Genomic DNA, 24,952 nt, shown 5'->3' with positions numbered 1-24,952 from the left:
AAAATAAAAAAAAAAAAAAAAAAAAAGAATGATGTGGATGAAAGTATTGAGCCTCTATGACACATCATTGCATAACTTTGAAAGATAACAATCTTGATTGTAAAAGCGTGTTGTCTATTCTCCATATTTACAAATCAATTGTAGTTATCTACAGATGGATGGGGGCTTCCCAGTGGCTCAGCAGTAAAGAATCTGCCTGAAATGCAGGAGATGCAGAAGACATGGGTTTGATCCCTGGGTCAGGAAGATCCCCTGGAGGAGGACACAGCAACCCATTCTAATATTCTTGCCTAAAGAATCCCGTGGACAGAAGAGCCTGACAGGCTACAGTTCCTGGGATCCCAAAGAGTCACACATGACTGAAGCAACTTAGCACACACACAAAGATGAATACAGAGAAATAAATGAAAACTTCATCCTTTAATATTGCTTCAAGGAAATTGTTCCATGTGAGGTTTCAGCATTCAGAATCTGGAATAGGTATTCTGGTTTTGTTATTCAACTTATGGTGAATTTATTTTCCCTCTGTTTCTTGAAGTCACATGTAGGCCATGGAAGTCATATCTGTTTCTTTGGAGATAAAACAATCTAAGACTCTATTTGCATAATGTTTTATGGGAGGTTTCCCCTAAAAAACCTTCACACGAAAAGATTCACCACTGAACAAAGTGTGCAGTGTGCAGAGAAAGGATTGTTATTTGTGCTCCACACATGAAGAAAAATTAACCTCAATTCATTTATATCTATTAACATTAAAAAAATTAATGCCTTGAAAAGGAAAGATATTCCCATTTGAATGCAGAGTTCCAAAGAATAGCCAGGAGAGATAAGAAAGACTTCCTCAGTGATCAATGCAAAGAAATAGAGGAAAACAACAGATGAGAAAGACTAGAGATCTCTTCAAGAAAATTAGAGATACCAAGGGAAAAATTTTATGCAAAAATGGGCTCAATAAAGGACAGAAATGGTATGGACCTAACAGAAGCAGAAGATGTTAAGAAGAGGTGGCAAGAATACACAGAAGAACTGTACAAAAAAGATCTTCATGACCCAGATAATCACAATGGTGTGATCACTCACCTAGAGCCAGACATCCTGGAATGTGAAATCAAGTGGGCCTTAGAAAGCATCACTACGAACAAAGCTAGTGGATGTGATGGAATTCCAGTTGAGCTATTTCAAATCCTGAATGATGGTGCTGTGAAAGTGCTGCACTCAATATGCCAGCAAATTTGGAAAACTCAGCAGTGACCACAGGACTGGAAAAGGTCTATTTTCATTCCAATCCCTAAGAAAGGCAATCCCAAAGAATGCTCAAACTACTGCACAATTGCACTCATCTCACACGCTAGTAAAGTAATGTTCAAAATTCTCCAAGCCAGGTTTCAACAATACATGACTTGAGAACTTCCAGATGTTCAAGCTGGTACAAGCTGGTTTGATCTCTGATTCCAGAGATCAAATTGCCAACATCCACTGGATCGTTGAAAAAACAAGAGAGTTCCAGAAAAACATCTATTTATGCTTTATTGACTACACGAAAGCCTTCAACTCTGTGGATCACAATAAACTGTGGAAAATTCTGAAAGAGATGGGAATACCAGACCACCTGACCTGTCTCTTGAGAAACCTATATGCAGGTCAGGAAGCAACAGTTAGAACTGGACATGGAACAACAGACTGGTTTCAAGTAGGAAAAGGAGTACGTCAAGGCAGGATATTGTCACCCTGCTTATTTAACTTATATGCAGAGTACATCATGAGAAATGCTGGGCTGGAAGAAGGACAAGCTGGAATCAAGATTGCTGGGAGAAATATCAATAACCTCAGGTATGCAGATGACACCACCCTTATGGCAGAAAGTGAAGAGGAAATAAAAAGCCTCTTGATGAAAGTGAAAGAGGAGAGTGAAAAAGTTGGCTTAAAGCTCAACATTCAGAAAACTAAAATCATGGCATCTGGTCCCATCACCTCATGGGAAATAGATGGGGAGACAGTGGAAACAGTGTCAGACTTTATTTTTTTGGACTCCAAAATCACTGCAGGTGGTGACTGCAGCCATGAAATTAAAAGACACTTACTCCTTGGAAGGAAAGTTATGGCCAAACTAGATAGCATATTAAAAAGCAGAGACATTACGTTGCCAACAAAGATCTGTCTGGTCAAGGCTATGGGTTTTCCAGTGGTCATGTATGGATGTGAGAGTTGGACTGTGAAGAAAGCTGAGTGCCGAAAAATTGATGCTTTTGAACTATGGTGTTGGAGAAGACTCTTGAGAGTCCCTTGGACTGCAAGGAGATTCAACCAGTCCATCCTAAAGGAGATCAGTCCTGGGTGTTCATTTGAAGGACTGATGCTGAAGCTCAAACTCCAAACTTTGGCCTCCTCATGCGAAGAGTTGACTCGTTGGAAAAGATCCTGATGCTGGGAGGGATTGGGGGCAGGAGGAGAAGGGGACGACAGAGGATCAGATGGTTGGATGGCATCACCAACTCGATGGGCATGAGTTTGAGTAAACTCTGGGAGTTAGTGATGGACTGGGAGGCCTGGTGTGCTGTGATTCATTGAGTTGCAAAGAGTCAGACACGACTGAGTGACTGAACTGAACTGAGGTATAATGGTGGTTGTTACAGGATGTAAACGAAGCACAAAGATGCCTGCATTCACAGTTTAGTTGAAATGATGTGTAGCTAAGTGCACTGTATAGAAGCTAATTAATTAAATTTCTATTGTGGGACTCAGAAAGGTAACCTGCTTAACCACAAGTTGCAGTGTCAGAAATGAGTCACAAGAAGGATCAGTATCTCCTCATGGCTAGGCTAGTGATCTTTCCACTACTCCACAGGGTTAGTGTTCAGTCTCTCTTTTCAACATGGCTATTTTCTTTTTACACTGAGAGATCTCTTGTGACTTATCAGTTCAGTTCAGTTGCTCAGTTGTGTCCAATTCTTTGCGACCCCATTGACTGCAGCATGCCAGGCTTCCCTGTCCATCACCAACTCCCAGAGCTTACTCAAACTCATGTTAATTCAGTCGGTGATGCCATCCAACCATCTCATCCTCTGTCATCCCCTTCTCTTCCTACCTTCAATCTTTCCCAGAATCAGGGTCTTTTCAAATGAGTCTGTTCTTTGCATCATGTGGCCAAAGTATTGGAGGTTCAGCTTCAGCATCAGTCCTTCCAATGAATATTCAGGGCCGATTTCCTTTAGGATGGACTGGCTGGATCTCCCTGCAGTCCAACGGACTCTCAAGACTCTTCTCTAACACCACATTTCAAAAGCATCAGTTCTTCAGTGCTCAGCTTTCTTTATAGTCCGACTCTCACTTCCATACATGACTACTGGAAAAACCATAGATTTGACTAGACATAACTTTTGTTATGTTATGTCTCTAGACATAGACATAGACTTGACATAACTTTTGTTAAAGTTATGTCTCTGCTTTTTAATATGCTCTCTAGGTTGGTCATAACATTTCTTCCAAGGAGCAAGCATCTTTTAATTTCATGATTACAGTCACCATCTGCAGTGGTTTTGGAGCTTCCAAAAATAAATTCTCTCACTGTTTCCATTGTTTCCCCATCTATTTGCCATGAAGTGACTGGACCAGATGACATGATCTTAGTTTTCTGAATGTTGAGTTTTAAACCAACTTTTTCACTCTCCTCTTCACTTTCATCAAGAGGCTTTTTATTTCCTCTTCACTTTCTGCCATAAGGGTGGTGTCATTTTCATATCTGAGGTTGTTGATATTTCTCCCAGCAATCTTGATTCCAGTTTGTGCTTCCTCCAACCCAGAGTTTCTCATGATGTATTCTGCATCTAAATTAAGTAAGCAGGGTGACAATATACAGCCTTGATGTACTCCTTTCCCTATTTGGAACCAGTCTGTTGTTCCATATCCAGTTCTAACTTCTTGACCTGCATATAGATTTCTCAGGAGGTAGGTTTGGTGATCTGATTTTCCCATCTCTTGAAGAATTTTCCACAGTTTGTTGTGATCCACACAGTAAAAGGCTTTAGCATAGTCAATAAAGCAGAAGTGGAATTTTTCTGGAGCTCTCTTGCTTTATTGATGATCCAATGGATGTTGGCAATTCCTCTGCCTTTTCTAAAACCAGCTTGAACATCTGGAAGCTCATGGCTCACATACTGTTGAAGCCTGGCTTGGAGCATTTTGAGTATTACCTTACTAGCCTGTGAGATGAGTGCAGTTGTGTGGTAGTCTTAACATTCTTTGGCATTGTCTTTCTTTGGGATTGGAATGAAAACTGACCTTTTCCAATCCTGTGGCTGCTGAGTTTTCCAAATTTGCTGGCATATTGAGTGCAGCACTTTCACAGCATCATCTCAGGATCTGAAATCATTCAACTGGAATTCCACCACCTCCACTAGCTTTGTTTGTAGTGATGCCTCCTAAGGCCCACTTGACTTCACATTCCAGGATGTCTGGCTCTAGGTGAGTGATCACACCATCGTGATTATCTGGGTCGTGAAGATCTTTTTTGTACAGTTCTTCTGTGTATCCTTGCCACCTCTTTTTAATATCTTCTGCTTCTGTTAGGTCCCTACCATTTCTGTTCTTTATTGTGTCCATCTTTGCATGAAATATTCCCTTTGTATCTCTAACTTTCTTGAAGAGATCTCTAGTCAGATCTCTAGAATACTATTGTTTTCCTCTATTTCTTTGCACTGATCACTGAAAAAGATTTTCTTATCTCTCCTTTCTATTTTTGGAACTCTGCTTTCAAATGTGTTTATCTTCCCTTTTCTCCTTTGCCTTTAGCTTCTCTTCTTTTCTCAACTGTTTGTAAGCCATTTGTGACTTACAAAATTTGATAAATGAAGAGCCATCTTCATCAATAGTACTAGGATTTTGTAAAAATTTAATTTTTAGTTTTTATATTTAAATCGGTAATAATCCTCCATTGCCAACCACAAAGCTTTGTCAAAGAGCTTGAAGGATGAGTGGAATTTTTCAGAGGCCAAAAAATCTGGGGAAGAGTATATTGAAGAAGTGTGTCCTAAACTGGATCAGAGTTATTTAGAGAATATAGCTTACTAGACATACAAATATATTTGTGATAAAATAAAGGGTTTTAAGTGCCCACATATAGCTGCTTTTTTCATTATAGTCTCTCCTCCATTCCCCATTAAAAGTGCACTTTCCTTCTCTGTAAATTCGGTCAAATTGCATGATTGTTTTTGGCCATGCATACACCACCTTCCCCTTTTTTCATATTTCCTCTTCCCTGGGTAGAAAGGCAAGGAGATTTGAAATCATCAATAGTACTAAATCTCTTGCTAATAAAGTAACCTTAAGAAAGTTGCATTAATCCTTCAGCTTCCTCATTCATAAACATATCTTGACAGCTTATAAACAAACATATATAAGCATGTGCAAACATACATATACATGCACACATCATGCATAATCATGGATAACAATATTTACCACATGTATTTGTTAGGAGGATTAAGAGGTTATATGGTGGCTTGCACAATAACTATTAATTTTCCTCCTTTTCAACTCTGAAACTTACACTCATTGATCAAGTGGATATATTCTATAATATCTTTGCAGATTATATAATATTTTTGTTAATATGGTCTTTGTTGCTGTTGTTGTTACTATTTAGTATCAAACTAGCTTCCCTCTCATCCTGGATTCAAATTGCTGTCCTTGGTCCTGAATTTTCAACATTGTCATCAAAAACATGAATCATAAAATTGTACAGAAAGAGAGAACAAAAGATTAAGATCATTAAATGTATGTTTTTAAAGGTTTTCTTATAAACCCAACTCACAATTCCGTAGCTTTGTCAATAGAAGATTCAGCATCAATAGAAATATACAATTGCTTACATTCTAAGAATGTAGAACTTACTACTCAAGACAGCAGCCCATTCCAGGGATGAATATCTGATTATTAGGAAATATTTCTTTATGCTAAGCCCTATAGTCTTACCCAGAAATCATTATAATGTACTTCAGAGGCTTACTCAATTCAAGTTCCATTGGGTCATTTGAAGAGTTTTTTGGTAAAATTCATTCCTAGGTTTATTGATAAGAACATGAGAAAGGTAGATGCAGAAAGATGAGACATGAAATTGTGACTGTGAAGATTTAAAAGGGGCTACGTAATTTTATTATATGCATGACAGAGAGAAAGAGAGACTGACACACAGAGAATAGAGAATCTAATAGAAATTTGTAGTGAATCAAAACCATTTTCAAATGTTAACTCTATAGTCCTGTTTCTATCACTCGCTCTTTTGATTTCCTTCGAAATTTTAAAGATGTCCCTACCATGCATTTATTGCTTGGTATGTTAATAAGCTATTCATATTTCTCTCTCCTTCATTAGACTGTAATCATCTCCAGGACGGAGGCAGTGTCTTACTTTTTCCTTCAAATGTGTTCCAATGTATAAACATTCCTGGCTTATAGTAGGTACTCAGTGTTTGTTGAATGAATGAACTGAATTTCCAGAGAAAGAATTGTCAGAATAGACAAAGGGAAGCCTACCCATCATCACACATATACCACAGGACAGGAATGCCAGAATTTCCATGTAAAAAGGAAGATTGGATGCAAGTCCTCTCTGAGTCTTTTAATTCTAACATGTGTAGGATTGGACACTAATATCATCATCAAATATTTCTACCCAAGTTCCTCAATAAAAGTCTTTGGTCTAAAACATGCCATTAACATAAACCGCTACAACAAATGCAATATTATAATGATTTCATTTTAAAAATGGAAAAATGCATAATTAAACAACAAATTCTATTACAGAAACCAGGACCTGCATATTTTTTCTCTTCCTTGTGTTTGACTACATTTGCTCATATAAGTTGATTTTGTTTCTTTTAGATGTTTCAAAGTGTTTTCAAATATTCCCATGTGTCTTCCCTGTGCCTTTCCAGATTTTCAGTGTCAGGGTTGCATGAGTTTCTAGTTATTAACTGGGCTGAATATGTTTTTTTTCCCTTGAATATTTGTCACAGAATCTCTCTGTATTGGCCAAGAAGCCTTTTGCTTTTTACTTTTAGCACACTGAAGGATAGAAAGATAAATATAGTAATAGATAGGTAGATCATCTCCAATAAGTATATGTGTATACACATATATGCATAAGTATTTGCATATACACATATGTATCCAAATTTCAGACAGTAAATAGAATGGAAAAGAAAATATCTTAATATATTAACATATTTCAAATGTCTTACTATTTTATTCATGAAAAGACAAATAGAGCTGATGAAGAATTATAATGAGTCACTCAAGAAAAGAGAAGCAATAATAGAAACAAAGGGCAAATTATAATAATTCCATTTTAATGGAAAATGTTACACTTGAGCAATAAATTATATCTTAGAAAGACCAGGACCCTAATATTAATTTTTTTTCTTCTTTCTCTTCCCAGCATGACACTCTGCTCAGATTTGTGAGTTGATTACATCTAATTGCAAAATTTCCATGTGTGTCACATAGACACCTATTCTTATTTCCAATACAACAGCTTTAGAAGACTGTGTCTCTATCAGAGGACAGTCATTCTGATAAGGGAGATAAGAAACCAAAACAATATTACATGCATTCTTAATTTTTTATTCCATGTGTGAATAATTTATTAAATTATACACAGAAATTATGTTCCTATATGTCATTCCCAGTCTATACACAATGACTTTTAAAGCTATGATAAATCAAGATAGCATATAACAAAGCAGAGACATCATTTTGCCAGCAAAGGTCCATCTAGTCAAAGCTATGGTTTTTCCAGTAGTCATGTACAGATGGGAGAGTTGGACCATAAAAAAAGCTGAGCACCAAAGAATTGGTGCTTTCAAACTGTGATGCCAGAGAAGACTCTTGGGAGTCCCTTGGACTCCAAGAAGATCAAACCAGTCAATTCTAAAGGAAATCAACTCTGAATATTCATTGGAAAGACTGATGCCGAAGCTGAAGTTCCGATACTTTGGCCACATGATGTAAGAGCCAACTCATTGAAAAAGACTCCGATTCTGGGAAAGATTGAAGGCAAAAGAAGAAGCAGGCAGCAGATGACAGGATGGTTAGATAGCATCACTGATTCAGTGGACATGTATTTGGGCAAACTCCAGCAGACAGTGAAGAACAGAGTTGCCTACAGTGTGCAGTCCATGGGGTTGCAAAGAGTCAGACACTGACTTAATGACTGAAGAACAAAAATATTGAAGAAAAATTTAAAGAAGATTGATATGGAAGACATAATATTTTGCAGAAAGTGCAATGTTGAATACACCTGAACATTTTTAAATGTTTTGGGTATTTCAAATTCTATTTTCTATAGGCTTTTTGGGTCGTCTTCACATGTGCCACAGAAGCACACTTTTCAAAGGCAGTATCAATTAGCCTTAAATTACAGTGGGTAGGTGCGAAAGAGCAAAATCAACTTAAATAAATGAAATCTTTATCATGAGCACAAGAAGTCCATGGAGGAGCCTTTGGTGGTCCTCTAGAAGTTGACAATGCATATGTGTTGAGAAAAGTGTTAGTATAGTACCCCCAGGTCATAAACAATTGTAGGTAGGGATGGAAATCAACTTATTATTCACTATGTACTAAGTAGAGCAGTTGCTTTATGCTGGAAGATTCTGTCAGAGCAAAGGAAATAAAAGCATGAGACCGTGCAAAAGATAATTTGTTTAAAAGTCTTGATACCTCTGGAAAGTTTCTAAAAGCCTGTGTGATGTGACTATAGGCAGGTCACTTTCTCTCTTTGGGTCTCTTTCTCCCAACCTAAGACAAACAAGCAAGCAAACAAAAGTAATTTGCCTAGATGTTGCTCAAGTGGCATAAAAATTCTAATGATATGTTAGTTAGAAATCATGCCCAGTATACATTATGCTGCGGGCTTCCCAGGTGGCACTAGTGATAAAGAACCTGCCTGCCAACCCAGAAGACGTTTAAGACACATGGGTTCAATTGCTAGGTCAGGAAGTTCCCCTGGAGACAGGAATGGCAACCCACTGTAGTATTCTTGCCTGGAGAATCCCATGGAGAGAGGTACCTGGCTGGCTATAGTCCATGAGTTTGGATAGAGTCAGACATGACTAAAGTGACTTAGCAAGCATGCACACATTATTCTGACAACAAGTTTTCCTTTATGTGCAGTCCACTTCTATCATTGCTTACAGGGATGAATTGCTAAGAAATGTCTATTTAGACAGCTTTATGCAAAATAATTGGTTATCATAGACATATGAACTTCTCCTTTACATATATAATGGGATAAATTTCTTTAAAATTAAAAAGTAAATGGAGACAGGGGCCCAAGAGGGAAGAGTGTAGGTGATATTGGCTCTTAAGAAACAAAGCTCAAATAAAAGTTAAGAAAACATGAAGGAAAATCATCATTTCTTACAGCTGCCAACAGCCATTCTCTTAAAAAAAAAAAGATATCTTTTTTTACCCTCAGGATGGTGGCCTGTTAGTGGATCTCTCTAGGATCAAGTAATTTTTAGTATTTTAACAACAACATTCTGTTGTTAAGGACTTTGTCAAAAGCTTGCCACACTAGCAAGAGTGTTGTTCTAGCCAGGAATTAATTCTGACTCTGCTTGGAACCAACTCTACGGCCTGAGCAAGGTATCATCTCTGAGCCTTCATTGACTATCTGCATATCTGTTAACTGCATAGTGGGGATTTCCTGCAGGGATTTGGTGAGAAATGAAATATGTTTGAAGTCCCAGGAAAAATGCTCAACATTTCAAAGACAGTGGTTAAGAGCCCTTATTTTTATTTGCTACCAGCAACCAACCTCAGAGTCAGCAAAATATCTGCCTCGAGTAATTCTTATCTGCTGCTGCTAGTCTCAAAGTGGAATGGCTAATAAAAACACAAATAGCAGGTAGGGCCCATTGACAAAGGGATATTTTGACACCAACTGTGGCCTCATTATTGACTTGGCCTTTGGCCAATAATCTAGTTCAAATTTAAAATAAATTCACCTCATATTTGAGTAGTAGTTCACAGATTCTAAGAATATTACCTCACATGAAAAACCAAGGCAATAGAATAGGAATTGATATCTCTAAGTTATGGACAAGTAGTAAGGGCTCAGAGAGGGTGATTCCTCAAGGTTGTACAGGTATCAAAAGGCCAGGATGGTGTTAAAACCTAGATCTCCTGACTCCGATATAGGACTTATTTATTTGCACTATGAGGTCTAATTTTCTGGCCCAAAAGCCACCTTTCTAAGTCTTGTCTGTATGTGGAAAAACAAAGATTAGTCTAATAGCCTCTTTTCAATGTGAAAATAAAATGACTTGAGACGCCACAGTTTTATTCCCATCAATAAATCACCACACACACACACATTTTACTTTAATGTGGGAATATAATAAAATAAATTGGTTCATTTGATCTCGGTTTTTACTTGATGATTTTTGTTGAAACATAAATGTGATTTCTTATGTGATATCTTACTCTAACGTCAAATGACAGGGAGTTTATTAGTGACATTTTAGAAGACATGCATTCATTTGCATTGGAAGCTGCTACAGCCCAAGCAAAATTGGAAATAGAATGCATCTTCCATAAAAAGAAAGGTCACAATTGGCTATTCACCAGAGCGATTTAAATTTTTAACAGCATAACACAGCCAAGGTGACAGTGGAATGTTACAGGTATGAGCAAAAAAATTCATTTCACCATGCAGAATTTAGAAAGAAAGTGAGCAAATAACTCTGTGGCATATAGAGCGACTTATCACTCCCCTTCAGCAAGTAAAATAAAATTATTATCCATGCTGAATTATATAGTTCTCCAAATCCAACACCCAGAACTCTTGCTGATAACAAACTCAAAAGAGAGACTAAAGGTAATTGATTACCACCATACAAATCATTTTGGAACATGGATGAATTATCTATCCTACTTTGATGTTTAAGTTACTGGTTTCAGTTCAGGGTATTATGATAAGTCTACAAAGTTTATTTCTTTGATGTTCCATCTAGGTGACACTGTAGTCAGAGAGATGAACTCAGTTTTGGGGTTTTTTTTTTTTTACCTTGAGAGAAAACTTGTGGAAACTTCTTTTTTTTTCTGTTTTGTTCATTTGTTTTGCCTTTGTATTATACCACATATTGCAATGGCGCAGTGGTAAGGAATCCACCTGCCAAGGCAGGAGACATGGGTTTGATCCCTGGATTGGGAAGATACCCTGGAGAAGGAAATGGCAACCCACTTCAGTATCTGCTGAAGTCCAGCCCCGGCAGGACCAGGAACACCCAAGGGATGAGTGGCGTCGGCAAGAAGAGAGACATACAGACACACACACAGAAGGTTGCGTAGAAGAGGTAGCTTTTTTTTATTTTTAGGATAGCTCAGTTTTTATAGAATGAATGTTACCTCCCCCTTAAGTCACCACATATTACATCAGATATTGGTTTGTGCTTCCATCAATATTTTTTTCCCATGTTTTCCCCTATGCATTCATCTAGAACGTTTCCGATTACAGGGTTTATTCTTGCCTCAATGGCCTAACATTCTCACTCTAACAAAAACAATGTTCCACAAATCTCAGGCATCATGTAAATTCTTTGGACAATAAAACAATACATGGGAAGGGTCACAGTGACATGTTTGACATTTCTGAGAATAGTACTGTGAGAAAAACCTGATATTTTTCTTTACCTGAAATCACAAAATCTCAATTTACAATGCTTAACTATTAAACAGCAAAAACACCTCTAAAGCAGCAAAACACCTCTATTAATAGTGAGATAATGGCAGTGAAGCTGGTTAATATAAATCTTCTATTGAAATCCTGTGTACCCCATTTTCTAATTTTACAAAAATACCCATAATATCCCATGTTGTTTAAAGAAAGGGAAACAATGAACAAATAGCAGCAAGGAAATAGCAATAGTGAAAACCCTTTCAACCAAGGAGCAAGTAAACTGAAGCAGTATATCTACTTCTAAATCTAAAGAAGCCTCTACTCTTTTCTGTTCTAGGACATTATAATCTTTTAAGCAAGGAGCCAAACTATACCTGTGGCCTTTTCTTTTTTGACTTGATGTTTATGGTCATGTCCTGAGCCAGAGCAATCATAAGCATTTCCAAAAAGGCTTGGACTTTTCCAGCGAGGCCTTATTACTATATATTATATTTCCAAAAAGTAATAGAAAGCCCAATAACAGTAAGACAGAAGGAAGAAAGGGACATACCAGGCCCCCGGGACAACCTCGAGGGGAAGAGCTGCCTTGCAGGTTCCTTTCTCCTCCCAACAGCTCCAGAGGGGATATATTGGGACCCCGGGGCAGCCCCGTGTGAGAAAGAGCTGCCTTGCAGGTTCCTCTCTCATCCCATGACCTTGTCACGGACTGAACGCATCCTGGGCTCCAGACAAGTATCCTTGCCTGGAAAAATCTCATGGACAGAGGAGCCTGGCAGGCTATATTCCATGGGGTCATAGAGAGTCGGACACGACTGAGCAACTAAACAATAACAGTGTATTACAAACACATGGTCAAAAGCATAATGGAGAGACTGATAGCAAAGGCATTTATGTGCTAACGAGGTAAATCAGCTGGTGCCTGAGAGCTCCTCTGTTTAGTCCCTAAGCAGATCCGGATGCACTAACTTGGACTGTATTTAAAGACTGTCCTGTAATGATTCCATTCAGTTCAGTTCAGTCACTCAGTTGTGTCTGACTCTTTGTGACCCCATGGACTGCAGCACACCAGGCTTCCCTGTCCATCCCAACTCCCGGAGTTTACCCAAACTCATGTCCATTGAGTTGGTGATGCCATCCAACTATCTCATCCTTTGTCATCCATTTTTCCTCCTGCCTTCAGTCCTTTCCAGCATCAGGGTCTTTTCAGTTCTTTGCATCAGGTGGCCAAAGTATTGGAGTTTCAGCTTCAGAGTCAGTCCTTCCAATGAATATTCAGGACTGATCTCCTTTAGGATGGACTGGTTGGATCTCTTTGCAGTCCAAGGGACTCTCAAGAGTCTTCTCCAACAGCACAGTTCAAAAGCATCAGTTCCAAAAAGAGGATAGCAAAGTCAGGTAAATGAATCCGCTTTTATCCACAGAGAAGTTGCTTTAAAAGAACTGGTTATGGTTAGAAATTTTTAGCTCTCTTAGAAGTTCAAAGGCATTGTGCTCTAAGGTTTGCCCTTGTAATTAAAGCCTGCAAAGATTATTATTCCTTATTCCTTATCTAGAGGGAAAACACACAGAAATTAAAGATAATGTGAATTTACAAACACAAACATATACACACCCTAATGAAAACATCTAATGTGACAAGAAGAGTTAAGTTTTAGTGACTATGATTTATAGCTATATTTTGTCTATGAGCTTATGGTAACAGATGGTGAGAGGAAGCAGCAAATTACTGTGAACATTCATTTTTTTTAAAAGGCGAAATGGCACTAAATCAAGAAAGTCAGAATAAGTGACCCATTTTAAGTGTACTCATCTAGGTTTCTATGAGGGTATGTTAATTATAATAATATATCTTTCCTAAAAGAAAAAAAAAAATAGCATGACTTAAATGAGATCCTCAGTGGCGAGATTATTTACAGTTAACTGGAAGAAATATGAACTCCAGGAGCCGAACTGAAAAATCTGCCTGCATTGCTCCAGCCTATTTCCTCTAGTTCCGTTTATGGTAATGGACTCTTGTATAAGTGCTTACACATCAGTGGCTTTTCTATAACTGGTGATTACTGTCCTTCCATCATTGACAAGGCTGTGACAGGAATGATGTCCTACTAAGAATGATGTACAGCTTCACAGTGGTGAGATCCTAACTCCCTGATAAGAATCAGTACCCATGAAAGCACCTCGTGTTCCATAGGACAGGAAGTAAAAAGAGTGCTTTGTAAAGCCCATCTGCTGCCTGTTTTACAAGCAATTATGAATTTCTATTTATTTGTTAAACTCATATTTGTTCTTACAAATCTACCAGTTCCAAGTGAAAAAAAAAATCCAGAAAGGTATTTCTGAGCTATTTCTTCACTCCCATGACACTTGTGATTCCTTATAAGTCATACAAAAGATTTGAGAATGTAAATAATATAACCTATAAAAGGAGAAAATGTTAAATATACAGTCAGGAAGTACTGACAAGAGTTATTCAGTATGTGTCCAGCTGCAAAATTAAATACACCCGTAAGGTCAGTTGGTTAAAAGAGAATCAAGTTGAGCAAGAACTGTGAAGCGAGAGGAAAGGGGTCAGATGAGGAGAAGCCACAGTGAGGAAGGGTCCTAGGAACACAGTCTAACAAGGTAAAGGAAGGGTCAATGTATGCATTAAAAGGGTCTCTCCCTCCTCTTTCTCCCTCTCTTTCTCTCTCTCTCAATTATGAAAACACATAAATAGCATATTTTCTTCCCCCAGATCCAAGAGCAACCAAGATAAGGGATTCCTGGCCATCTGCAGCACTATGTGATGATTCTCAAAGTTGAACTCATCACCCTCATAAAAAAGACTCAACTTCCATTAGGGGAACCAGTGAGGAAAAACCTGAGACCCAATATGTTATACTTCATAAACTACAGGATTACTATAGACCATATCTGCTTTTGGTCTTGTCTTTCTAGAACTCCATGATAGCTCAGTTGGTAAAGAATCTGCCTGCAATACAGGAAACCTCGGTTCAATTCCTGGGCTGGAAAGATCCCTTGGAGAAGACAAAGGTTGCCCACTCCAGTATTCTGGCCTGGAGAATTCCATAGACTGTATAGTCCATGGGGTCGCAAAAAGTCGGATACGACTGAGTGACTTTCACTTCACTCACTTCTAAAACTCCCCAGGGCATACCTGCCTTCATGGGGTTTCTGAATAGGAGGAAGGGATTATATGCAGCCAATTTGTCAGTGAACTCTACAGAGAGCTTCAACTTAAACCTGACATGTTTATGTGTCTGCTGGGAGACACAGTCTGCTGGAAACTGTGTCTGCTGGTGTTTGCTGGGAAACCCCAACCATGGGCGACTCAGAACACCCCATGAGCACCAACATGCTTCTTCCCCACACTATCATTGATAACCTATTATTTACATGTATACAAGTTCTTACCTTGTCATTTCCATATGTTCTTGCTCTTTGGAACATCCTAGGACTGGCATATCCTTTCTGCTATATGACAACGTTTTGAATAAATGGAAGAGCTTCTTTAAAAAACTGACATGTTGGAACAAGACCACAGAGAGGGAGGGTTGACATCCCAGCTTCCAAGACCACTGCCTGATTATCTGAAACACCTCCTTTAACTCTCAGAGTTTCTGATTGCAATATTCTTGGCATGTCCCTAACAGAGTTTCCTTTTGCCCACATTTAAGTCAGACTTCCCTGAATCATTTTCCCAACTAGACTTCAACTCTTTTATTTCCATGTCCTTCTTTGTATTACTCAATATTAGCAAGAATCCTGTCAAATTGACTTAACCAGAATCCCCACTCAGTAGCTGATAACCCTGTCCTACCTTCAGCAAGAATCCTATTAAGTTAGTTGAGCCAGATCTCTTCCCTTACCCATGATGTTTCCTGTTGTAGTTTTCTATCCATGGGTTCCCTTCCTTGCTTTCTTCAGAGTTGAGCCTAATCTCGCCCAGACTGCACAACCCCATCACAGTAGTCCCTATTTATGTTGCAATAGTCTTGAATAAAGTCTGCTTTACTGCTTTAACTAGTGTCATAAATAATTTTATCCTTTAAGAGCTTCATGCTGCAGCTTTGAGACTGCCCATCCCTATAGGAACAGTCAAAGATGGCTGCCCCTCCCCCCCCCCCCCCCACCAAATCCTCTCTAGAGTTTTATGAGCAAGTTCTCCTGAGGACAGCCTCCATTTTTGAGTCCAGCAACTGAAGGATCAAGACCCTTTAAGGCAAAGTATTTGGATCTCCATGAAGGTAGATATTTGACATTGTTTGTTGTTTGATTAGAAGTCCTTAGACAGATCATTTATCCTGACACAGACTACACATTTTAAGAGAATCAAAGAGAATGTTAGAATATTGAAATAGGAAATGCAATATAGCTGTATGTAAACCTCTGCACTCAATGGAATGTGGTAAAAATTAATAAGTGATCCTTCTGAACACCTGTCTTTTGTAAACACATCTGTAATAATTGTTAAATAGATCCAAGGATTTCCATGTTCCAAATGGTATATTAAAGTAACATTTTCCCCTTAAGGAGATCAGTTACCCTCCTGCAAAAAAAAAAAAAAAAAAAAAAAAAAATCTGTTTAACAAAATTATTTATCTATGGGAAAAAAAGATCTTACTTTAGCAAAGCTCTCTCAGAAAGTGTAACTGCTCTCTGTGATAGTCATTTTAGAGGGAAGGGGAGCAAAGAAAAGGGAAATGTGTCCCCAGTCTCCTAAAAAGGTTCCACTTTCTAGATCCTTTCCTGAATGTGCTTTTGCAACTATCATATTTCTTATCCTTTAGTTGATCTAATCATGTCTTACTCTAAGAAGTATCATCGTCAAGGCTTTCTGACAGAAGGGCCAAAGGGAGTGAAGGGGCCTGAGTGACAAGACGTTCTAATCCAGAAAGGAGAGGAGTGGCTTCCCAAATCCATTCTCCGATTCTTGATCCAAATTCCAGGGAACTTCAGTAACTTTGGCACATAATTAGCAGTTTGGGGACCTACACTGAGCCACACCTCAGTCAACCTGTTGCCATTTTTTTTCCATGAAGCAGCCTGGTTCCATGGAAAAGATGATGATGAAAGTCAGAAGTACTTTGTTTGGTTCCCAGCTCTGATACACACCCCAGTGAGACCTTGGTCACATCACTTTCTGCCTCTGAGACTCATTTTCCCTGCTCTGTAATATGAACAGTGAATTAAACCATCCCTGAGGATCTTTCTATCAGCTCACTCAGTCTTCACCGAGCAAAAGTAATGTTCATTGACTGACCACCTTGGCTGTGACATGATTCAATTAATCTCACTGGGCTCAAGTGATATTGCTATAGCAATATCTATGTCCCATAAGACTGGAGTAAGAGCTAAATTAGGTAGTTAAATAAGGTGACTGCCTAGAACATAGCAACTGTTCAATAAAATGGTAGGTTTTAGCATTGACACTTGATGACAAAGGTCTTCCCAAGTAGCTCAGTGGTGGAGAATCCACCTGCCAATGCAGAAGACTTGGGAGAGGCAGGTTCAATCCCTGGGACAGAAAGATCCCCTGGAGGAGAAAGTGGCAACCCACTCCAGTATTCTTGTCTGGAAAATTTCATGGACAGAGGAGCCTGATGGGCTACAGTCCATGGGGTCACAGAGTCCAACATGACTCAGTGACTGAACAATTACACACATTGATGAGAAAGAGCATTAAAATTTTGCTTTAAGTGTATTTTTTTTTTTGAAAGAAGAGATACTTTAAATTGTCATGAACTCTGAAACTGAAGACATAAAAGTTTGATTACAAAAGAAGGACACAAAGGCAGCACCGGCCCTATTATGGATGTATGTGCATGAGGGATATGGTTCCATGTTGCTGAGATTCAAGCAGAATGTCAAAGATTCCTGAGCTATGATTCATAGAAACACTGGAAATGGAAGGGGAGAAGTGTGTAAGAGCAACCTCCTTCAGGGTCAAATTTTTAGATTTCCCAGAGAGAGTAGTTTTGTGTTGTCTATCAGTTGACAGTGTATTAAAAAGCAGAGACATCATTTTGCCAACAATGGTTTGTATAGTCAAAGCTATGGCTTTTACAGTAGTCACATACAGATGTGAGAGTTGGACCATAAAGAAGGTTGAGCACCAAAGAATTGATGCTTTCAATTGTAGTGTTGGAGAAGACTCTTGAGAGTTTCTTGGGCTGCAAGGAGATCCAACCAGCCAGTCCTAAAGGAGATCAACCCTGAATATTCATTGGAAGGACTGACACTGAAGCTGAAGCTCCAATCCTTTGGCCACCTGATGCGAAGAGCCAACTCATTGGAAAAGACCCTGATGCTGGGAAAGATTGAGGGCAAGAGAAGAGGGCAGCAGAGGATAGATGGTTAGATAGTATCACTGACTCAGTGGACATGAGTTTGAGCAAACTCCAGGAGATAGTGAAGGACAGGGAAGCCTGGTGTGCTGCAAGTTCATGGGGTGGCACAGAGTCAGACATGACTTAGCAACCGAACAACAACAAATCATCTGTATCTCTTTTTTCTTTCAGTATGTGTGTAAGTATATATACACACAACATATACTATTTACTTATAAATAGTATATAATATCATATATATATAATTTCCCCCCTCTATCTTCAAAAGTCCGATATTTCTCTCTCCAATATTTCCAAATCCTGTCTCTTCCAGCTCTGATCTGGCAATTTCTTTGACTTCAATCAATGAGTACACATAAAATAAATGAGCACAACTACATAAAAATAATTTTACAAGAGAGCAACACTTTTCCCTCAAAGCTCTCTCTATTGCCCCATCTTCTGCTAAAATTAAAAACAACACAAGCACATACAAAACTTCATGCCTCATTTGGGTGAAAATAAAAATAGGCTTCATGATAATTATGCATAGTAAAATGTCCTAGGTTTGTGATTTATTTATTGTGCTAGAAATGTTCTTTCAGTAGTTAAATAATTGAATCTTTGCAATACCTTCTTTCTCGACTCCAGAAAAAAAGGACTAATTAAGTGTGAACTATAAAACAGAAACCAACTTATTTTATTTGTGAGTCTAACACAAGAAATAAAAGCCACTTGAGATACTCTCACATCTCAAACCAAGATTTTTTGATTATTGTACATTGGATTTTATATGTTCAGGTTAGAAAAAAAAAGCAATTTCAGTCTCCTTGGATGCTTGATGTGTTGCTCTCTGGTATCTGCTTTTTCAGTGTGAAAGCAAAAGGAAAGTAAATATTTCTTTTGCATGTACTATGATATAATCTCAAACCAAGAATGTACAGTTTTCCTTTTCACATTTTCAAAATCAGAAAACATCTTTACAACAAACTTATTCAATTAAAGTCCTGTTTTGTTTCCCTCATCTCCTTGCAAATCAATAAATTGATTAATTGTCTATATAATCTGATACCTTAGAGCATAGAAAATGTGCATTACAACAAAAATGATCACATATGCTATTTTTATCTAACCCTGTGAAGCAAGTGTGTGTGTGTGTATATATATATGTGTGTGTGTATATATATATGTATATATATATTTACTTTATAGAAAGAAAAATCAAAATATATTATGCTTTATTCTCATGGTAACCTATCCAAGGTCACACAGCCTACGTGCGGACATATCTGATTGAAACTCACTTTTGCCAGATAAGTGTTTCAGATCTCCTGAATTATAACGTGGAGAGAGACACAGAACAGATTTCTTCCAGAAAGACTACAACTGTGAGGTCTAGCCTCTGGAAATAAGAGTTCCTGTTATCCACCCTTTTTCTTTGTTTTTCCATGTATAATATAAATCAGAGTCCTCCAGAGAAATAGGAGATAGATAGAAGATAAACTATAGAAACTGACTCACAAAATTATGGAGGCTGAGAAGTCCTATGGTCTGTCACCCACAAGCTGGAGACTCAGGAGAACTCATGGTGTAATTCTGGCCAGATTCAAAGGCCTAAGATTCAGAAGTGTTGATGACTGAGGGCAGGAGAAGATAGATGTTCCAAGCAAAAAGAACAAATGTGTTCTTCCTCCACTTTTTTGTTCTGTTCAGGTCCTCAATAAAGTGGACAATGCCCACCTGTATTGGTGAAGGTCATCTGCTTTACTCAGTCTATTGATTCAACTGCTAATCTCTTCCAGAAATAGCCTTAAAGACACATCCAGAAAAAAACATGTTTATACCAGCCACCTGGGTATCTCTTAGCTCTATCAGGTTGACACATAAAACTAATCATCACATCTCAATACCACAATTAACTGAAATAACTACAAGATATATTTAAATGGATTTTAAGTTATTCTTTAAACTAATTTCCAAGTCAGTTTTTTTTAAATTACTGGTTATTTTATAGTTTGTTTTCTAACTGACTAGTGAGATAACTGGGAAGCCAATGACTGTAAGCCTTGTAGAGAATAAACACTGCCCTAGTGATGTAGAATGCTGTGGCAGGCCTCTGACAGTTTTCATTGACTATATTTTATTTTTTCCTGGCAGGAAACTAATTGATAACATCGCACCATGATCCAGGCACTAAGAAGACAGAACAGCATCTGCTCAATCTTATGGTTCTTTCCTCTTTGGGTGCAAACTGTTTCCCACCAACAGCTGCTCTGATCAGTCAACTCTTTTTCCTGAAATCAACTAAATCCATAAACATCCCAAAAGGCTCATTTAGTTCCTGCTGATGCGACTACAAAGCACAATGTGCACTAATTGGCTTCATTAATTGAGTAATCGTGGGAATTGAATGTCAGTACTTCACACAAAAGTTTTGCAGCATAAAATTATTATTTAATGCAAGAGATCTCAGTTTTGCCTTCCTCACTGCAAAAGCACACAAAGCACTTTTGCAGTCTGTGAATCCAGTTTGGCAAGCGGCCCCAGGAGAACTCAAGTTTGAAAAAAAAAATAACTCCTCTCTGCAAGCAGTAGGTTTTATCTAAAAAAAGAAAAAGAAGGTGATGATTTGGGGCCAATTAGCTTGATAAATAATTATCTAATAGATGTAAATTTATTCACCCCATGTGTACATCAACAAAATGTCACTTAAGTACTTTGAAAGATCTTGTCCAATTTCAATATTTATAGGGTAATCTAAGGAGGAGAAAAATACTTCACTAAGCTCTCCAATGAAATGTTTGTGTGCCCTGAGCACATATTATCAAGGACATGCGGGTGGAGGTGTGAGGAGAAATTAAGAGCTCTGAGCATCTCAGGACCCCAGGGAACAGATTCATTTCTAATGTTCACTCCCAAATGAGAGCCAAGGTTCAAGGTTGAAAATCCTCCACTGGGAGAGATCATTGTGTTGATTCACCATAAGAAAAAACATTCTTCTGCTAAGGCTGTGATGGAAAACAGAGTACTAAGCACCACTTGGGTTAGATTGACAGGGAAACGGAGAGGTTTGGGGAGAACATATGGCCAAAGGGATCAGCTGGAGCTGTAGAACTGATGCCTGGAAAGTCTGAGCGAAGTCATGTTGCCGGCCATCCCATAGACAGAAACACAGGCACTCTTACTTCCCTCTGTCTTTTCTACTGGGAGTGGTTCTGTAGCAGAGCAGAACAGACAAGGGCAGAATTGAGGTCTAGAGAGTGGGATGAATAAAGAATCATTCTCTAGCCAAAGAATAGGTTTGACAACACAGCCAGATCACTGGCCATGGTGTGCTCTGCCTTTTGGATAGTTCTAACTGCTAATATGCACAGTCACTATTCACCAGCCAATGAATATCCTAGATGCTGAGCTAATGCTGACAGTTTCCTGTTCAGCTTCCTAAAACCAGATGCTCTTGCTTATGGAAATTAAACAACACGGCTCTCATCAGACCTGCTCATCACAGTTGCTGTTTGGGAGTTTAACAGTGGTTAAATAAAAGACGTCATAGATGCATTTTTACGGGAGGGATCACAATTTTTTTCCTATGAGCAGCCTTTAATCCATAAGAAAAACAAAATTAATCAAGAGCTGGAGATGAATAAAAAGTCTTATTGTCTTCCCTATATAAATATATTTAATTCTAGTACTTAACTTAGATATATATAACACTTTATTAGTTTGTACATAGTATTTTAAATTACATATATTAATTCTAATACACTAAATGACTTCTTTCAGTTAGAAAAAGGAAGATATATCTTTATTCTAGGATATAGCAAATAAATACTGAATAACTAGTAAATGCTAAATAAACACATATAGGTTAGAGTCCCATTGTGGTCTGATACAGAGTAAAGATTTGGCAATTCAGATAAGAAGCAAAAAAAAATAAAATGGGGACAGTAAGTTTCTTCTCCATAAAACACCAAATGGTGGGTGATACTGGTGCTGCAAGAGTGCCTGAAGGCCCCACAGGCTGAGGGGTGCCCCTGGGATGGCTGGCCACAGTGGCTTCCACGGAGGCTTTGGCAACATCTGGGGCCAGAGCAGAGCACAAGGAGTGGCTCCCAGTCACCAAGCTGGGCAGCCTGGTCAAGGACATGAAGACAAGTCCCTGGAGGAGGTTTATGTCTTCTTTCTGCCCATCAGGGAATCTGTGATCATTGACTTTTTCCTGGTGGTATCTCTCAGAGACAAGGTTTCAAAGATTATGCCTTTATAAAAGCAAACCTGTGCTGGCCAGCAGAACAAGGTCTAGGCATTTGTCACCAGTGGGGTCACAACCACGTGTGGGTGTCAAGTGCTCCAGGGAAGCAGCCTCTGCTATCCATGGGGCTATCATTCTCACCAAGTTGTCCATCATCATGCAGTGAGGCTACTGGCGTAACTAACAAGATCAGCAAGCTTGATACTGTTTCTTGCAAGGTGAATGGCTGCTGTGGTTCAGGACTGGTGCACCTCATACATGCCGCCAGGAGCACAGGCATCATCTGTGCCCAAAAACTACTGCTGATGGCTGGTATTAAGCTACACCTCTGCTGGGCTTCCCAGGTGGTACAGTGGTAAAGAACCCCCCTGCCAAGCAGGAGAATTGGGTTCAATCCCTGGGTGGGGAAGATCTCCTGGAGAATAAAATGGCAACCCTCTCCAGTATTTCTGCCTGGAGAATTCCACAGACAGAGGAGCCTGGTGGGCTACAGTTCTTGAGGTCGCAGAGAGTCAGACATGACTTAACAACTAAACAACACACTTCTGCCAGGGGCTGCACTGCCACCCTGGCAACTTCGCCAAGGATACCTTTAATCCCATTTCCAAGACCTACAGCTATCTCACCCCAATCTGTGGAAAGAGATAGTGTTCACCAAGTCTCTCTACCAGGAATTCACTGACCATCTTGTAAAGACTCACACCTGAGTTTCCGTGCAGAGGACCCAGGCTCCAGCTGTGCCCACCACATAGCTTTATATGAGAAAAATAAAGTGAACGGAGATACCAGTGAAGCTGGGTAAAAAAATTAATAAGATGGAGAAAGTAAGAAAAATAAAATACGGAAATAAGAATCAAAGAGATACAATTAAAAAAAAAATATCAGGGGTCAAGAGATCATAAAAAAGAGAATGGAGAAACACAGAAACTTAGGGACTTAAGGGAAAAAATACCAAGATAGTCTAGATAAAGACATGCAGAGTAAGATATATGTAGTCAAGTGGAGAAGGAGAAATGTAGAGTAAGCAATAAAGAAGCAGAACAATTAGATTGCTAATGCAATAAATTCTTACTCCTCATTACAGAGCCAGTTGCTCACCAGCACTCACTACAAATCTTTAAGGGTTCTGTCACCTTACTGCACTGGGAAAGAAATATCATTGGGATTTGAGTCATTATTTATTTAAACATGCAAGAAATAATAATTAGTCTCATGGATGAGGCATTGTTCCAGGCATGGGTAAACATGATAATGCTGATGCCTCATGCAGCTTATTTCTTAGGAGGGACACAATTCAATCCTTGTGGAGTGTGGTAAAGGTTGCAATGGTATTATAATTGGCAATGTCACCAAATACAGTGAGGAATAAGAAGTTCTCCAAAGAAAACGATGTATGCCTATGTGTATAAAGTCTCATCATGGGTGGGGAAGAAGGGCCGTGTTTGCTGATTAAAGCAACAGAGGTCAAATATAGACTGGCCTCATGCTTCATTTTATAGAAATCAATCAATCAATCTGAAATATTTTACCCAGATAATTTAGCTCCCAAATGGCTTAAATAGAATTTTAACTCAGATCTAAATAAACTAGTCAATAACAAACAATCTAAATCCATATCATCAGAGCCCTATATTTGAAGAAATAATGGTTGATAACTTCTCAAATATGCTTGCAATGAAGGAGACCTAGGTTCAGTCCCTGGGTTGGGAAGAGCCCTTGGAGAAGGGAATGGCAACCCACTCCAGTATTCTTGCCTGGAGAGTTCCATGGACAGAGGAGACTGATGGGCTACAGTTCATGGGATTGTAAAGAGTTGGACACAACTGAGCGACTACAGATTTTAAAAGCTAGAAGAATTTCAAGTAAGGTAAGCTTAAAGAAATCCATGTCAAGACACATAAGAATTCAATTCTAAATACTGAAAACATAGGCAATGTTTTGAAATCAACTGATGGAACCAAGGCCTTTATCTGTAGAGAAATACCAGTTTGATTTACAGATTTCTCATCTGAAGCCATGCAGGACAGGAAGTGATGGCACAGTATATTTCAAGTGCTGAGAGAAAAGAATTGTTAACTGCAAATTCCATGTCTTAGCAACCTATTTTTCAGGAGAGAAGGGAGAATAAAAATGTTGTCATATGAAAGAAAACCATGAGAATTTATCATTTAAACAGAAATACACTTAAAGAAAACTTTAATATGAATGAACCTCATCCCATGCTCCTGCAAGCTTGATACTTAATTTTTTAATGATTTATGTTAATCAGTTATCACTGTTATGCTTTTGTATTTAATTTCATTTTATATTCTAAGCAGTTTAATATGTCTTATTAATGTGCCAAAGCCAGTAAATATTTGAATGGAGAATCAAGTTTTTTGAAGACATAGATTGATAAGGCAACGTTAGACTACTAACCACATTCAAACTCTAAACCAAATAAAGTAATATGCAATTTAAAAAATCACACTGGCTATGACATTGGAGGCTCCTCCAGTGTAAAAGTTGCTTCCTCATTGCAGTTTATGGTTTGATTATTGTGTACAGAGCATAAACCTGAAGCAACCAAATGCAAATTGGTTAATAGGCATGTTACTGTACACACTTGAAACCCTTCATGCGTATTCTTTGCTCTTTAAGGAATCCTGTGTTTTCTATGCTAGTAATCAACCAATAATCTTGAATTTCAACTGAA

General features: G+C 38.5%; 1 pseudogene; it reads left to right on the top strand.

Moving 5' to 3' along the window:
• The window catches only part of LOC136163945 (small ribosomal subunit protein uS5 pseudogene), a 28,742-nt pseudogene extending 5,733 nt beyond the window's left edge, over window positions 1-23,009 (top strand).
• The last annotated feature ends 1,943 nt before the right edge of the window (window positions 23,010-24,952 follow it).

The sequence above is a fragment of the Muntiacus reevesi genome, chromosome 3 (genome assembly GCF_963930625.1).
Source record: "Muntiacus reevesi chromosome 3, mMunRee1.1, whole genome shotgun sequence".
Lineage (NCBI taxonomy): Eukaryota > Metazoa > Chordata > Mammalia > Artiodactyla > Cervidae > Muntiacus > Muntiacus reevesi.
This window is presented reverse-complemented; position numbering and strand designations above follow the sequence as displayed.